General features: G+C 49.3%; 1 non-coding gene across 1 annotated transcript; it reads left to right on the top strand.

Annotated features, from left to right (window-relative positions):
* Positions 1–6,493: 6,493 nt before the first annotated feature.
* Positions 6,494–6,634, top strand: LOC129463311 (small nucleolar RNA SNORA74). The gene has a single exon (XR_008651105.1). It is a non-coding gene; the product is annotated as a small nucleolar RNA SNORA74 (small nucleolar RNA).
* Positions 6,635–14,086: the final 7,452 nt, after the last annotated feature.

Raw genomic sequence — 14,086 nt, 5'->3', positions numbered from 1 at the left:
CTCGGCTCACTGCAACCTCCACCTCCCGAGTTCAAGCGATTCTCCTGCTTCAGCCTCCCAAGTAGCTGGGATTACAGGCGCCTGCTACCACGCCCAGCTAATTTTTTGTATTTTTAGTAGAGATGGGGTTTCTCCATGTTGGCCAGGCGGGTCTCGAACTCCTAACCTCAGGTGATCCACCTGCCTCGGCCTCCCAAAGTGCTGGAATTACAGGAGTGAGCCACCGTGCCCAGCTCCCATAATTTTTTAATACTATCATCCATAAAAATATTCAGTGGGGTTTCTCTTCTCCTGGTACAAGTTGACAATAATAGACAGGGTCTACACTTTCCTTGTCTACTATTTGAGAGACAGGGTCTTGCTCTGTCACCCAGGCTGGAGTGCAGTGGGCAATCACAGCTCACTGTAACCTCAAACTCCTGGCCTCAAGTGATATTCCTGCCTCAGCCTCCCAAAACACTGGGATTACAGGCCTGAGCCACCACACCGAGACCAAATTCTGTGTTTTTTGTTTGGTTGGTTGGTTGGTTGGTTTTTTTTGAGATGAAGTCTTGCTCTTGTCCCCCAGGCTGGAGTGCAATGGCATAATCTTGGCTCACTGCAACCTCCGCCTCTCTGGTTCAAGCGATTCTCCTGCCTCAGCCTCCCAAGTAACTGGGATTACAGGCGCCTGCCACCACGCCCAGCTAAGTTTTGTATTTTTAGTAGAGACAGGGTTTCACTATGTTGGCCAGGCTGGTCTCAAACTCCTGACCTCAGGTGATCTGCCCGTCTTGGCCTCCCAAAGTGCTAGGATTACAGGCATGAGCCACCACGCCCAGCCCAAATTCTACGTTTTAACTGCTGTCTTTAGACTATTTATTTTCAATAATGTTAGGCTTTACATCTGCCATTTTGTTTTTGGTTTTCTGTTTGTGCCTCTGAAGAAATACATTTTAAGTTCTCCAAGGTATCCTCTTGGCATTGTTCTGCAAGTGTGGGATTAAGAAGGTGGCATTCCAGCTCTCCTCCCTCAGGGACTGTGCTCTCTCTCCTTTCTATAACCTTGATAGAACTGAGAAGTCTAAGAATTGTAAAACAGGTTTTTTCCCATTCCCTTTGAAAATTCCTCCTAGGCAGAGAGGACTGTTAGCTTCAGCTGACTTTGTTAACCTGATTATCTGTTCACTGGTGCCACAGTGGATGCTGAAACGAAGGAGCCCCACTTGATAATCTTGAGACATTTATTTACATGTCTCTCTCTCTTTCTAGATTGTGAATAATATGTGGACAAGATCTATGCATGATTCATCATTGTATCCCCAGCAGCTACTAGATATTGATGACTTATTTACTAATACTTAGCCCAAAAAGATCAGACATGTTTTTATCTCTTTATTTTTAAGTAATTCAAACTTACAGAAAAGCTACAAGAATTCTACAAAAGCTCTCTGATACCTTTTGCCCAATTCACCAATTGTTCATATTTTGCCACATTAGCTCTATCATTCTCTCTTTCAGGAATCAATCGGCTGGGCGCGGTGGCTCACGCTTGTAATCCCAGCACTTTGGGAGGCCGAGGCGGGCGGATCACGAGGTCAGGAGATCGAGACCATGGTGAAACCCCGTCTCTACTAAAAATACAAAAAAATTAGCCGGGCGTGGTGGCGGGCGCCTGTAGTCCCAGCTACTCGGAGAGGCTGAGGCAGGAGAATGGCGTGAACCCGGGAGGCGGAAGTTGCAGTGAGCCGAGATTGCGCCACTGCACTCCAGCCTGGGCGACAGAGCGAGACTCCATCTCAAAAAAAAAAAAAAAAGAGGAATCAATCTTTTTTTTAAAATCCTTTGTTCAACTTACTTTCATTTCCATTTAGTGCCTTATATTAGTTGTCTTTTTTCTCTAAATTTAGCAATTTTCATACACTAACAAAAGGGAGGAGAGGGAGTAAAAAGGATCAGATGAACTTGTGAACCATTGGCTTTTCTTCCATTTAAAACATGGTAGCTCATGCCTATTGTAATCCCAGCACTTTGGGAAGTGGGTGGATTGCTTGAGGCCAGGATTTTGAGATCAGCCTGGGCAACATGGCAAAACTCTGTCTCTACAAAAAGTACAAAAATTAGCCAGGGGTGGTGGCAGGTGCCTGTGGGCCCAGCTGCTGGGGAGGCTGAAGTGGGAGGTTCGCTTGAACCCAGGAGGTAAAGACTGCAGTGAGCCATGACCGCAGCACTGCACTCCAGCCTGGGTGACAGAGCAAGACCCTATCTCAAAAATAAATAAATAAATACAACTATGAGATTTATTATTGAGACACTAAGAAAGGCATTTAACATGTCTATAAATATGGTCAAGCTAGAAAAAAAGAGCAGCTACCTTCTAGAATAGGCTATTTTTACCAGCAGAATTACTATAGAAAAGAATTATGTTACATTTCGTAAATAGCTCTTCCTGGTAGCATAATGATAACTCTGCTTCTGCTTTTCAAGAAGTCAGACAAGAAAGGTTGGGAGAAATCTATTATATTGTCAAAAAAGCAATTTTTCATACTAGTCCAAGGGACTAACAATATTTAGGAAGAACCTGGCTTGCCATGGAACGTAGAGGATGTGGGTGAGTAGTTTTGTTTTTTTTTTTTTTTTTTTTTTTTGAGATGGAGTCTTGCTGTCGCCCAGGCTGGAGTGCAGTGGCGTGATCTCGGCTCACTGCAAGTTCCGCCTCCCGGGTTCACGCCATTCTCCTGCCTCAGCCTCCCAAGTAGCTGGGACTACAGGCGCCCGCCACCACGCCCGGCTAATTTTTTTGTATTTTTTAGTAGAGACGGGGTTTCACCTTGTTAGCCAGGATGGTCTTGATCTCCTGACCTCGTGATCCGCCTGCCTTGGCCTCCCGAAGTGCTGGGATTACAGGTGTGAGCCACCATGCCTGGCCCTAAGAATTATGTTACATTTCATAAATAGCTCTTCCTGGGAGCATAATGATAGCTCTGCTTCTGCTTTTTAAGAAGTCAGCCAAGAAAGGTTGGGAGAAATCTAATTACATTGTCAAAAAGCAGTTTTTCATACTAGTCCAAGGGACTAACAACATTTAGGAAGAACCTGGCTTGCCACGGAATGTAGAGGATGTGGGTGAGTGTTAATGACAGTGGGTGTCATGGCCGGGAGTGGTGACTCACTCCTGTAATCCCAGCACTTTGGGAGGTCGAGGAAGGCAGATCATTTGAGGTCAAGAGTTCAAGACCAGCCTGGCCAACATAGTGAAACACTGTCTCTACTAAAAATACAAACATTAGCCTGGCGTGCTTGCGTGTGTCTGTAATCATAGCAACTTGGGAGGCTGAGGCATGAGAATCACTTGAATCCAAGAAGCAGAGGTTGCAGTGAGCTGAGATCCCGCCACTGCACTCCAGCCTGGGTGACAGAGTAAGACTCTGTCTCAAAAACAAAAAAAAACAAAACAAAACAAAAACAGTAGATGTCAAAGGTACATCTTCATATCCCATAGGACACTTGTTTAAATTTTGCCAGGTCAAAGGGAGATTATTCTTATTCTGACTTTAACCCACACTGATTCTAATATATTGAGTTGTGTCATTTTCCTTTAAGGAAGTACAAAGTTTCAATGAAACAGCTGAATTGATAGGAGTTCCAAGAATTGCAACAAATAGAATAAAAAGAACAATGAAATCATTCACAAAAGAGGCCATTCACAGACAGCTTGGTACCACTATAGTAAAAAAATATATAAAGAACAAACTGAAGTGAAAGGAAAGTATAGCTCAGGATTCTGGATTTTAAAAGTTTTATCCAGCAGTCGTTAGCTCTCCTGGCTAGTGTGATGCCTCTGATGGTGTTTCGCTGTTGGAACAGCAAGCACTGTCTTTTTTTTTTTTTTTTTTTAATTTTTTTTGCACACAAAAACAATAAACATTTTCTAAAAATACATACAAACAAAAAGATGCGTATCAAACATATTAGGAAGGTTGCACATGGGAAGTCGGGGAATAAAAATGGGGGGTGGGAGTTAAATGAGAGAGGGACTTTATATGGATCGGTGATAATAACTCAATCCTCTATTTGACAAAGAAGAGGGAGAAGGAAGAGGAAGAAAAAGAAAGTGGGATAAAGGATCAGAAAGGGAGGAAAATAGAAAAAATTAGAGCATGACTCCAGGGTAGACCTGTTTTGTCACTGAGTTGGTTGGTTGGTTTGTCTGTTGTATTTTTCATGTTTCGCCAAGTTGTCCAGACTGGTCTCGAACTCCTAGCCCGAAGTGATCAACCCGCCTCGCCCCCCAGAGTGCCGGGACCACAGGCGTGAGCCACCACGTCCAGCCCCCACATTGCTTCTGGCCTCCGTGGTAGACCTCCCAGATGGGGCGGCCAGGCAGAGACGCTCTTCACTTCTTCCCAGACGATAGGTGGCCGGGCAGAGGCGCTCCTCACTTCCCAGACGATGGGTGGCCGGGCAGAGGCGCTCCTCACTTCCCAGACGATGGGTGGCCGGGCAGAGGCGCTCCTCACTTCTTCCCGGACGGGGCGGCTGGGCAGAGGCGCTCCTCACTTCCCAGACGGGGCGGCCGGGCAGAGGCGCTCCTCACTTCCTCCCGGACGGGGAGGCCGGGCAGAGGCGCTCCTCACTTCCTCCCGGACGGGGAGGCCGGGCAGAGGCGCTCCTCACTTCCTCCCGGACGGGGCGGCCGGGCAGAGGCGCTCCTCACTTCCTCCCGGACGGGGCGGCCGGGCAGAGGCGCTCCTCACTTCCTCCCGGACGGGGCGGCCGGGCAGAGGTGCTCCTCACCTCCCAGATGGGGCGGCCGGGCAGAGGCGCTCCTCACCTTCCAGACGATAGGTGGCCGGGCAGAGGCGCTCCTCACTTCCCAGACGATGGGTGGCCGGGCAGAGGCGCTCCTCATTTCCCAGACGGGGCGGCCGGGCAGAGGCGCTCCTCACTTCCCAGACAATGGGTGGCAGGGCAGAGGCGCTCCTCACTTCCCAGACGGGGCGGCCGGGCAGAGGCGCTCCTCACTTCTTCCCGGACGGGGCGGCCGGGCAGAGGCGCTCCTCACTTCCTCCCGGACGGGGCGGCCGGGCAGAGGCGCTCCTCACTTCTTCCCGGACGGGGCGGCCGGGCAGAGGCGCTCCTCACCTCCCAGACGATGGGTGGCCGGGCAGAGGCGCTCCTCACCTCCCAGACGATGGGTGGCCGGGCAGAGGCGCTCCTCACCTCCCAGACGGTGGGTGGCCGGGCAGAGGCGCTCCTCACCTCCCAGACGGTGGGTGGCCGGGCAGAGGCGCTCCTCACCTCCCAGACGGTGGGTGGCCGGGCAGAGGCGCTCCTCACCTCCCAGACGGTGGGTGGCCGGGCAGAGGCGCTCCTCACCTCCCAGACGGTGGGTGGCCGGGCAGAGGCGCTCCTCACTTCCCAGACGGTGGGTGGCCGGGCAGAGGCGCTCCTCACTTCCCAGACGGGGTGGCCGGGCAGAGGCGCTCCTCACTTCCCAGACGATGGGTGGCCGGGCAGAGGCGCTCCTCACTTCCCAGACGGTGGGTGGCCGGGCAGAGGCGCTCCTCACTTCCCAGACGGTGGGTGGCCGGGCAGAGGCGCTCCTCACTTCCCAGACGGTGGGTGGCCGGGCAGAGGCGCTCCTCACTTCCCAGACGGTGGGTGGCCGGGCAGAGGCGCTCCTCACTTCCCAGACGGTGGGTGGCCGGGCAGAGGCGCTCCTCACTTCCCAGACGGTGGGTGGTCGGGCAGAGGCGCTCCTCACTTCCCAGACGGTGGGTGGTCGGGCAGAGGCGCTCCTCACTTCCCAGACGGGGCGGCCGGGCAGAGGCGCTCCTCACTTCCCAGACGGGGCGGCCGGGCAGAGGCGCTCCTCATTTCCCAGACGATGGGTGGCCGGGCAGAGGCGCTCCTCACTTCCCAGACGATGGGTGGCCGGGCAGAGGCGCTCCTCACTTCCCAGACGGGGCAGCCGGGCAGAGGCGCTCCTCACTTCCCAGACGGGGCGGCCGGGCAGAGGCGCTCCTCACTTCCCAGACGGGGCGGCCGGGCAGAGGCGCTCCTCACTTCCCAGACGATGGGTGGCCGGGCAGAGGCGCTCCCCACCTCCCAGATGGGTCGGCGGCCGGGCAGGGGCTGCAATCCCAGCACCCTGGTAGGCCAAGGCAGGTGGCTGGGAGGCGGAGGCTGCCACGAGGCCAGACCACGCCACCGCACCCCAGCCCGGGTAACACCGAGCACCGGGTGAGCGAGACTCCGTCTGCAGTCCCAGTACCTCGGGAGGCTGAGGCGGGCACAGCACTAGGCGTCAGGATCTGGTGACCAGCGTGGCCAAGATGGCGAATGCGTGCCTGCAGCCAAAGGAGAAAAAGCAGGCAGCGGTGGCGCGCACCGGCAGTCCCAGGCAGTCCGCGGCGCGGGCAGCAGGGAGCCGAGTAGATTGCAGCCCGGGCCACAGAGGGAAAGGAAAGAAGGAAGGAAGGAAGGAAGGAGGGAGGGAGGGAGGGAAGGAAGGAAGGAAGGGCACTGTCTTAATTGAGGCTTGGCTCCGGGTGCTGTTTTAGTGTGGGGCCAAGTACCTTTGGGCAGTGTTTTGCACCTCTGAGAGTGAAATGACTCCCGTGGAGTCGGTCCTAATCTGAGTGCAAACAATCTTTTCTGTTTAAAAAAATAGTTTTGAGGCCAGATGTGGGGGCTCACTCCTATAATCCCAGCACTTTGGGAGGCTGAGGCGGGCAGATCACTTGAGGTCAGGAGTTCGATACTAGCATGGCCAACATGGTGAAACCCTGTCTCTACTAAAAATACAAAACATTAGCTGAGCCTGATGGCACACACCTGTAGTCCCAGATACTCAGGAGGCTGAGGTGGGAGGATCGCTTGAACCCAGGAGGTGGAGGTTGCAGTAAGCCAAAATTGCACCACTGTACTCCAGCCTGGTTGACACAGCAAGACCGTGTTTCAAAAAAAAAAAGTAGGGCCGGGCGCGGTGGCTCACGCTTGTAATCCCAGCACTTTGGGAGGCCGAGGCGGGCGGATCACAAGGTCAGGAGATCGAGACCACGGTGAAACCCCGTCTCTACTAAAAATACAAAAAATTAGCCGGGCGAGGTGGCGGGCGCCTGTAGTCCCAGCTATCGGAAAGGCTGAAGCAGGAGAATGGCGTGAACCCGGGAGGCGGAGCTTGCAGTGAGCCGAGATTGAGCCACTGCACTCCAGCCTGGGCGATAGAGCAAGACTCCGTCTCAAAAAAAAAAAGAAAAAGTTTTGGGTTCAGTTTAATTTCTTTCGAAAAGATTTTTTTTTTTTTAGAGATAGGGTCTTGCTATGTTGTCCAGGTTTGTCTTGACTCCTGAGCTCAAGAGGTCCTTGTGCCTCAGCCTCTCAAAGTCCTGGGATTACAGGTGTGAGCCACCATGCCCAGCCAAGTTTAATTTTTTTGTTTGTTTGTTTTTGCTTTTGTTTTGTTTTGTTTTTTGAGACAGGGTCTCACTCTGTTGGCCAGGCTGGAGTGCAGTGGCACGATCACAGTTCACTGCAGCCTCGACTTCCCAGGCCCAAACAATTCACCCACCTCAGCCTCCCAAGTTAGCTGGGACTATAGGCGTGCACCACCACGCCTGGCTAATGTTTTGATTTTTCTGTAGAAATGGAGTTTCACTATGTTGTTCAGGCTGGTCTGGAACTCCCGGCCTCAAGCCATCCTCCCACCTCAGCCTCCCAAAATCCTGAGATTATAGGCGTGAGCCACTGTGCCCAGCTAAGTTTCATTTCTGACCTATAAACGTTATCATTATAGGTCCTTCTGCTTAAGAGATACAACGGCAGTGTACCTATTCATTCATTCCACAAATATTGCGTGCCAGGCCCCACACTGAGCTGAGTACTGTTCTAGGCACATGATATGTAACAGCAAGTAAAACATTCCTATCCTCACCAAGCTGATATTCAAGTGAAGGTGACAGACGAGAAACATAATGCATAAGGAAATCAGGTAATGTGTGAGAAGGTGGTGAGTGCTATAGTGAAATAAGATCAAGGTTAGGTGGATCTGGCTTGTGTGGAGAAGCAAGTTGCAATCTTAAGGGTAAGATTTGTTGAGAATTAATTTTAAGCAAACGGTGCAAATGTTTAGGGGAAGAACAATCCAGGAAGTGGTAACAGCTGCACAGAGTCCCAAGAAAGCAGTATAGTGGCTTATTCCAGAAACAGCAAGGAGGCCAAAGTACTGCATAGTGGGCCAGGTGGGAAGGTCAAGGAGATTGGGTAGGGCCTGGGGCTGTTGAAGGATTTCAGTTTCCACTGTTTCCTTGTTTCCTCTGAATAAAGGACTTTTGAGCAGAGAGGAACTCAATTTGGCTTTCATTTTAAAGGGTCTCTGTGGGCCAGGAGCAGTGGCTCATGCCTGTAATTCCAGCACTTTGGGAGTCCGAGGTGGGTGGATCACCTGAGGTCAGGAGATCGAGACCAGCCAGGCCAACATGGTGAAACCCCATCTGTACTGAAAATACAAAAAGTAGCTGGATGTGGTGGCGGCGCCTGTAATCCCAGCTACTTGGGCGGCTAAGTCAAGAGAAAGGAGAATCACTTGAACCCAGGAGGCGTAGGTTGCAGTGAGCTGAGATCATGCCATTGCACTCCAGCCTGGGCGACAGAGCAAGACGATGTCTTTTTTTTTTTTTTTTTTGGAGACGGAGTCTCGCTCTGTCACCCAGGCTGGAGTGCAGTGGCACGATCTTGGCTCACTGCAAGCTCTGCCTCCCGGGTTCACGCCATTCTCCTGCCTCAGCATCTCCGAGTAGCTGGGACTACAGGCACCTGCCACCACGCCTGGCTAATTTTTTGTATTTTTAGTAGAGACGGGGTTTCACGGTGATCTCGATATTCTGACCTCGTGATCCGCCCGCCTCGGCCTCCCAAAGTGCTGGGATTACAAGCGTGAGCCACAGCGCCCGGCCGACAATGTCTTAAAAAAAGAAAAAAAAAAAAAAGGTGGGGGTGGGCCAGGTGCTGTGGCTCACGCCTGTAATCTCAACACTTTGAGAGGCCGAGGCAGGCGGGTCACAAAGTCAGGAGATCAAGACCATCCTGGCTAACATGGTGAAACTCCGTCTGTACTAATAATACAAAAAACAAACAAACAAACAAAATTAGCTGGGCATGGTGGCAGGCGCCTGTAGTCCCAGCTACTCGGGAGGCTGAGGCAGGAGAATGGCGTTGAACCCGGGAGGTGGAGGTTGCAGTGAGCCGAAATTGTGCCACTGCACTCCAGCCTGGGCGACAGAGCGAGACTCTGTCTCAACAACAACAAAAAAAAAGCCGGGGGGGTGGTCTCTGTGGCCTCCCCGTTGAGAATAGACTAAAGGGGACAAGACAGAAACAAGGAGACCAGGTGGGACAGGTTGGGAGCCTACTGTAATGATCCAGGCAAGAGCTGGGAGTGGTTCAAACCAGCGTGTAGAGTGGCAGGGGTATAAAAGGATCGCATTCTGGATGAGTTCTGCAAACAGAACCAACAGAATTTACAGAGGGATGGGATGCAGGCTGGGAGAGAAAGAGAAGAGTCAAAGTGACTCCAAGGTTTGAAGCCTGAACAATTACAAAAAATGGAGTTGTCATCAGCTGTGGTGGGGAAGCTGCTGATGCAGCAGGCTTGAGGGTAGATCAGGAGTTCAGTTTTGGATACACTGCTTTGACATCCAAATGGGGCCATAAGTGGGCTTTGGATATGTGAATCTGGAGTTCAGGAGAGAGGTCTGAGCAGGAGACATAATTTGGGAGTTGTAAGTATGTAGATAGATAATAGTTATTCATTTTTTTCCATCCTTTTAACATGAATATTTTTAAGCATACACAAATGTGCATAGATTTAGTACATATACCTTCTACCTTCATTCAACAATTGTTAACATTTTGCCATATTAGTTCTATATTTCTCTATCTTTTTAAAGTAAAAATAGAGACAGGTTCTCACTTTGTTGCCCAGGCTAGTTTCAAACTCCTGGGCTCAAGCAATCCTCTCGCTTTGGCCTCCAAAAGTGCTGGTATTACAGGCATGAGCCACCACGCCCAGCCATATTTGCCTATTTGTACATGCTTTTATTTGTTTGTTTAACTGAGCCATTTCAGAGTAGGAAACATCTTGTTGCTTCAGTCTTGAATACTCTGGCATTCCTGAAAGGAATGTAAAATCCCCCAAATCAATGAGATAAGGGAGGAAATGAATGCAGATAATGACCAGGGTCAAGGAAGGAGCCCTGGGGCACCCCAAGGGTAAGAGGTCTGGGAGAAGGAGCAACCATTAAGGGAGGAGGAACCTGAGAAAGTAGGTGTAATGTAGGGCGGGCGGACATTTTCTTCTGATTGCTGATTTTTTTTTTTTTTTTTGAGACAGAGTTTCACTCTTATTGCCCAGGGTGGAGTGCAATGGCACGATCTCCGCTCACTGCAACCCCTGCTTCCCAGGTTCAAGCGATTCTTCTGCCTTGGCCTCCCCAGTAGCTGGGATTACCAGTGCCCGCCACCACGCCTAGCTAATTTTTGTATTTTTAGTAGAAACACGGTTTCACCATGTTGACTGGGCTGCCTTTGAACTGCTAACCTCAGGTGATCTACCCACCTCAGCCTCCCAAAGTGCTGGGATTACAGGCGTGAGCCACTGCACCCAGCTGATTGCTGAAATTTACCAAAATATAAAGAGGCAGATACAAAAGGCATGCATGCAAATTGTCCTTCTAATTTCAGAATTTCTTCTTCACACTTGTGGAACAAACTATTTTTTTCTTAGTCTTCTTAAGACTGGGGTAATTACGAAAGGAATCAAATAATTCCTTTTGATTGTTTGAAATGAGCACCCTAATACACCCAGGGGCAGAGACTCCATAAAGAATGAAGAGGTCAGCTGGGCATGGTGGCTCACGCCTGCAATCTCAGCACTTTGAGAGGGCAAGGTAGGCAGATCACTTGAGTCCAGGAGTTCAAGACCAGCCTGGGTAATGTGGTGAAACCCCATCTTTACAAAAAAATTTAATGGGCTTTGTTGCGCACCTGTAGTCCCAGCTACTTGGGAGGCTCTGGTGGGAGGATCACCTGATCCTGGGAGGTAAAGGCTACAGTGAGCTGTGATCACCCCACCGCACTCCAGCCTGGGTGACAGCAGAGTGAGACACTGTCTCAAAAAAAAAAAAAAAAGAAGAAGATATCAAGTCACAATATTGCTGTCTGAACTGGCAAAGATTCAGTTCAGTTTTCAGCACAAACTCAAAGCAAACCAATCAATCAAATTCGAGGCTAATTTAGGAAATTAAGAAGCTGAATGACAATTTTGATTTTTTTTAACCACAGAGTTAACACTTTTTTAGAGGTGCTCCACACATCAACCTACACAAAATAAACCAGTTAAAAACTAAAAGTATGACAGTCCAAAGAAGCAAGACATATTTAAATATTTTTTAAAAACTAGAACTATTTTCTTTCCTCGTAAATATTATTCATAGCCTGTCCACAGCTGACATAAAATAGGGTATCTGTAGCTTCAGGGCAAACTCCTTTCCTGTACCTGGTCCTTGGGCATAACTACAAAAAGATGGATTGACTGATTATTGAGAGGGGGTCTTGCTTTGTCACCCAGTCTGGAGTGCACTGGCATGATCAGGACTCATCACAGCCTCCAACTCCTAGGCTCAAAGGATGCTACCACCTCAGCTTCCTGAGTAGCTGGGACTACTACAGGCAAGAGCCACCACGCCCGGCTCAAAAGATTGATTTTTAGATAAGAGGTTGCTAAGCAGCCAAGCAAATTTCATTCATTTTGGGCTTCCTGAACCCTGGAACCCCTCCCTTTATGACTCAGAAAATAACAACCAACAAAATAAATCATATGTGGAACTAACATCAGACTTGTATTTAACAATAAACAATAAAAAAGAAGTTGATGTTGGCTGTAGCTAGAAATCCAGAGATAAGGCCAGGCGCGGTGGCTCACACCTATAATCCCAGCCCTTTGGGAGGCTGAGGTGGGCAGATCGTCTGAGGTCAGGAGTTGGAGACCAGCCTGACCAACATGGCAAAACCTTGTCTTTACTAAAAATACAAAGATTAGCCGGGCGTGGTGGTGTAGGCCTGTAGTCCCAGCTACTCGGGAGGCTGAGGCAGGAGAATCACTTGAACTCTGGAGGCGAAGGTTGCAGTGAGTCAAGATCTCACCACTGTACTTCAGCCTGGGCGACAGATCGAGACTCTGTATCAAAAAAAAAAAAAAAAGAAAAAGAAAAAGAAAGAAAAGAAAAGAAATCCAGAGATAAAAGACACTGGACTGAAGACCAAGGAAATGCTTGGCTCTAGCATTATGAATTTTATCCTAAGAGAATCTAAGTCTGGCCACTCGTGGGAAGCTGAATAGTAATTGCTAGTAACGAACTAATCACCTTGGGAAATGTCTCTAAGCCCCTTCCCAGAGCCAGCTCCTTTTCTCTTCATCTCCTGTTCTTTGCCCAGGAACCTCTTCTGTCTCATTTTTCAGCCATGCACCAAGTTCAGAAAAGAAACTACCATTTCCTAGACTTGTGTCTATATAGTTCAGAACAAAATGAAGTCCAGAACAGAATCAGCTTCATTCTGACCCCTAGGGAGGGATTTAAAGAAACAGAGGAAAAAAGGAAAAAAAAAAAAAAAAAAAAAAAATGGAGAAGAAAAGAGGAGGGGCAGAAAGGGAAGAAAATCGGGGGAAAGATTATGATGACTGTTTTTCCACTTAGTACTGTCTACTAAGTGTAGAAGGACCAAAGAAAAAAAAAGAGTTCTATTTTTAAATGAGCTGCTTCCACATTCTAGGAGGGTTGCCAAGGGATGCAGAAAGGCACTGAAATGGGCTTTATAATGCAGCAGTAGGTTCCCTAGGCCTAATCTAGAAGCAGGAAGTTTAGAAAAGAAGAATAAAAGTACTTTGTGTAATAACCTCAGAGGTGATCTACACAATTGGACCAGGGAAATCTTTGCAGATTTGTTCCTTTGACGCAGACTTCCTTTTTCAGCTTAACATGAATTTAAACTGTTGTCACTAGGAATTCCTGCTAGTCTTGGGAGACTGGGTATGTTGAGTTTTGTCCAAGAGCTACCCACGGGCCACCAGGAATAGAGTTGCAGAAGAGAGCTGGGGGAAGTGGGCAGGCCTGTCCTGACTGTCACAATGGCAGAGGGGCCCCAAATCATGCGTTCAGCTAACACACAGAGTGTTTGTTACATGTGAGGTGCTGCTCCCAGGGCTTTATCTTTGTAACCTTGTGAAATAACTATTCCTCCAACCTTGTGAATAAGGAAACAGGTACAGAGAGGTGAAAGGATCTGTCCTAGGTCACTCAAGTGACAAATGGAAAAGCCGGGTTGAACCCAAGTAATCTGGACCTTAGACAGCAGGATTTTAACCACTTCGGAGGATGGGAATTGAAGGGTCCTTGCTCCTCCTTTCTGCTCTGCCTTGTACACCTCCTTTAATTTCTGGCCTATTAAAGTTCTCATTATAGGTTATTTTGCTTAAGAGACACAACCAAAGTGTGACTATTCATTCAATTTGTTCATTCCAGAAATAGGCCCCATTCTTGCTTCCTTGGGTCCTAGAAATCACCCCCTGCCTCACTCCCATAGAATTATTTGCAAAAGTCAGCCTCAGAAGCAGATTGCTTGGGATTATTATTGTTTGAGGACTATCTTGGTAGTTGGGGGAAGGTGGAAGGATGGGAGAAGCCAAGCCCCATGGGTAGAAGGTAGAGAATTGAAGAGGACAGGGAAAGTGATATTACTGTTAGTGGGGCTGAGGAGGGGTGGGAGGCAGGCTTGGAGGGGGTGCAGCCTTCTCAGCCCCACCTTTCCTCTGAGATGGCAGCACCCAAACAGGAGAAGACTTGGCCAGGGGGGTGGCTTATGGTACTGTTTTCATACCTCATTTATTGCCATGTTCTTGACCTCCCGCACAGTGCTTGGAGTTTATGCTGATTGAATGGTTGAATAAATGAATGAACTGACTTACTAACACACGATCTTTTACAAGTTGTTTTCCTCCCTGTTTTGGCTGCATAGTGAGTTTCCCTTGTTGCCGTTGCATGGAGAC

Source organism: Symphalangus syndactylus, chromosome 14, assembly GCF_028878055.3.
Source record: "Symphalangus syndactylus isolate Jambi chromosome 14, NHGRI_mSymSyn1-v2.1_pri, whole genome shotgun sequence".
In the NCBI taxonomy this organism is placed as follows: Eukaryota; Metazoa; Chordata; class Mammalia; order Primates; family Hylobatidae; genus Symphalangus; species Symphalangus syndactylus.
The sequence above is the reverse complement of the archived record's forward strand: the minus strand, read 5'-3'. Positions and strand labels throughout refer to the sequence as shown.